At 45.2% G+C, this 3,384-nt stretch overlaps 1 non-coding gene across 1 annotated transcript; it reads right to left on the minus strand.

Annotated features, from left to right (window-relative positions):
* Positions 1–445: 445 nt before the first annotated feature.
* On the minus strand, positions 446–517 carry TRNAD-GUC (transfer RNA aspartic acid (anticodon GUC)). The gene has a single exon. It is a non-coding gene; the product is annotated as a tRNA-Asp (tRNA).
* Positions 518–3,384: the final 2,867 nt, after the last annotated feature.

The raw sequence follows: 3,384 nt of genomic DNA on the forward strand, positions 1-3,384 counted from the left end.
GCCAAATCGCCAAAGGAGCCCAAAATAGGCCCAAAATGAAGGAACACAGCCCAATCTAAAGGCAGCCAAAGCCCAGAAAGATAAAGGCGGTTCCCCTAAAGATAAGATGACTTCACTCAAAGATAAGATAAGATAAGATAAGATAACTATCTTATCTCCAGAGAGGTCACTCCTCACCATTATAAATACACTGGAGCACCCAGGTATAACTCATACTCTAATTCTACTCAATACCTGCTTAATACCCTTGCTAACTTAAGCATCGGAGTCTCTTGTAGGTACCCCCCACCCTTCGGGGACGAAGGATCAGCACCACCACCAAGTCCAACCAGTCGGACACACCAGCTCCGGCCGCTATACATCTGCCGGACACGTCGGCTCCGACCAACACAGAAGATCTCGTCCGAGATCGACCTATAGTTTCAGGTAACCCTTGGAACATTGGCGCCGTTGCCGGGGATCGAACCCGGATCACCCGCGTGACAGGCGGGAATACTCACCACTATACTACAACGACCATCTACGAATCGGCAAAGATGAACACAGAATAATGCAAGAAGTTATCGAAAGTGATCCCAAAAAGAACCTGACGAGGTCTTATAGATTGCTATATAATAACTTAAAAAGACTAGACTGGCCGACACTAAAAAGTCGGACCAAGTCAACCCAAGTTATCAGCAAATCCCTGGAAAGAGGTCTGGCCAACCCTATTAAAGAGGAATTGCTATAACTTAGAAGAGATCGACCTAACGAAGTCGGTCTCCTACAAGACAAGTTATAAAAGTAATCCCTGAAAGAGACCTAACAAAGGTCCAAGAAAGAGGATTACAAAAATAACTTAGAAGAGATCGACCTAACGAAGTCGGTCTCCTACAAAACAAGTTATAAAAGTAAACCCTGAAAGAAACCTGAACAAGGTCCAAGAAAGAGGATTACAGAAAAAACTCAGGAGAGCCCTGACACGACGAAAGTCAGCCCAAACGACAAAAGTTATAAAAGTAATCCCTGAAAGAGACTTGAACAAGGTCCAAGAAAGAGGATTACAAAAATAACTTAGGAGGACCCGACATGACAAAGTCAGCCCAAGCGACAAAAGTTATAAAAGTAATCCTTGAAAGAGACTTGAACAAGGTCCAAGAAAGAGGATTACAGACATAACTCAGAAGAGACCGACAAGAAGAAGTTAGACCAAATGAAAGCTACAGCTGGACCGACAAGAAGAAGTCGGACCAACGAAAGCTACAGCTTGGACCGATAAGAAGTCGGACCAAACGAAAGCTACAGCTGGACCGATAAGAAGAAGTCGGACCAACGAAAGCAACAGCTTGAACCGAAAAGAAGAAGTCGGACCAACAAAAGCTACAGCTTGGACCGATAAGAAGTCGGACCAACGAAGCTACAGCCTGAATCGACAAGAAGAAGTCGGACCATCGAAAGCTACAGCTTGGACCGACAAGAAGTTGGACCAACGAAAAACGTGCGCTAAAACGGACATAGCTCTGCCCAAAAAGCCACGGCTCCACGACAAGGCTATCAAAATTGTCCAGAATGACTAAAAAATGTTCTACAAAAACACTAAAAGGTCGTCGGACAAATTAGCCCCAAGGACCACCTCGACCAAGCAGAAAGTGGACAAAATCAGAAGTGATCAAAAGAGGTCGGACAACAAAGTACCGACACTCTACAAAGATCCACAAAAACGAACAAAGACATCTCGCAAACGGCCAGAGGAAGGCCAGGAATGTTTTGCTAAAAGGTATGAAGTCTTGAAAAAAGACACTACTTAAAAAGTGAAAAGCACAGCCTCAAAGACAGAGCTAAAAAGTCATCCAAATAAACTATAAAAAGGTTCCCCATTGGAACACTACCTAAAAAGTTGTTGGATTATGACTAAAAAGCCCGAACAGCGAAGACAAACAAGTCAGAAGAAGGCTGAAAAGTCCCCTCAACAAAGTAAAAGGGGCAATACCAGACTCGCACAAGGAGAAACTACTCAAAGATCGACCAAAGTCAGGATGCTTGAGCACGACTTCCCCGAAGAGATCGAAACTCTGAAAGCACGGTCTCACGAAAAAGTCCGAACTCAAGCAGGGGCAAAGTCATACAGGTCGACGTCAGCTAAAGAAGAGGCGCAAGTACGACTTCAAAAAAGAACAAGCCAAAAGGTTGGGAAATAACTTAAGACTCAAATGCGCTTAGCCAAAAAGGATACAACTCCACTCAAAGAAGACACAATCTCAAATAGGGCTACGAACATCATCCAAGACTAAAAAAAGGTTCTATATAGAGAACACTAAAAAGTCATTGGACAAATCACTAAAAGTCCGGATATCAAACCGCAAGAACAACTTCGCCAAAGCAGAGGTTGTCAACAAAAACTTAAAGCAAGGCGTGATCCAGAAGGTAAGGGTAGAAAACCCACGCTACCACTCAAAAGAGGTTGGACTATGAAGTACCAAACCTCTAGAAAATCTGCAAGATTGCAAAGCAAATGAAGAAACAAGCAAGACAGATGCTTGAGCACTACTTCAGAAGAGATCGAAGCTCTGAAAAGCACGATCTCATGGAAAGATCGAACTCAAGCAGGGGCACTGTTCATACCCTGGGTCAAGCTGTCCGACCTGGGATGTTTAGCGACAAGCCGACTGACCTCTTCAGGTCAGACTATCCGACCTCTTCTCAAAGAGCTCGGCCAAATCGCCAAAGGAGCCCAAAACAGGCCCAAAATGAAAGAACACAGCCCAATCTAAAGGCAGCCAAAGCCCAGAAAGATAAAGGTGGTTCTCCTAAAGATAAGATGACTTCACTCAAAGATAAGATAAGATAAGATAAGATAACTATCTTATCTCCAGAGAGGTCACTCCTCACCATTATAAATACACTGGAGCACACAGGTATAACTCATACTCTGATTCTACTCAATACCTGCTTAATACCCTTGCTAACTTAAGCATCGGAGTCTCTTGCAGGTACCCCCCACCCTCCGGGGACGAAGGATCAGCACCACCACCAAGTCCAACCAGTTAGACACACCAGCTCCGGCCGCTATACACCTGCCGGACACGTCGGCTCCGACCAACACAGAAGATCTCGTCCGAGATCGACCTACAGTTTCAGGTAACCCTCAGAACAGTGGGGTAGGTGGGGATTGGGTGGGACCCACTGGCTGTAAGCTTTGAATGCTGAGTTTTCCTGGCCCCCTCCTGGGTGTTCAACGCCAGGTATGGGCGTTGAACGCTAGGTAGGGACACTTTTTTTTTGAGTTGGTGGGGCATTCAACGCTAGGTTTGGGTGTTGAACGCTCAAGGGGAAACTAAGAAAATGGTCCAAAGCTTCCTTAATGGGCGTTGAACGCCTTTGTTCCCTCCCTTTCTAGCGCTGGGT

Source organism: Arachis stenosperma, chromosome 10 (genome assembly GCF_014773155.1).
Source record: "Arachis stenosperma cultivar V10309 chromosome 10, arast.V10309.gnm1.PFL2, whole genome shotgun sequence".
Classification (NCBI taxonomy): domain Eukaryota; kingdom Viridiplantae; phylum Streptophyta; class Magnoliopsida; order Fabales; family Fabaceae; genus Arachis; species Arachis stenosperma.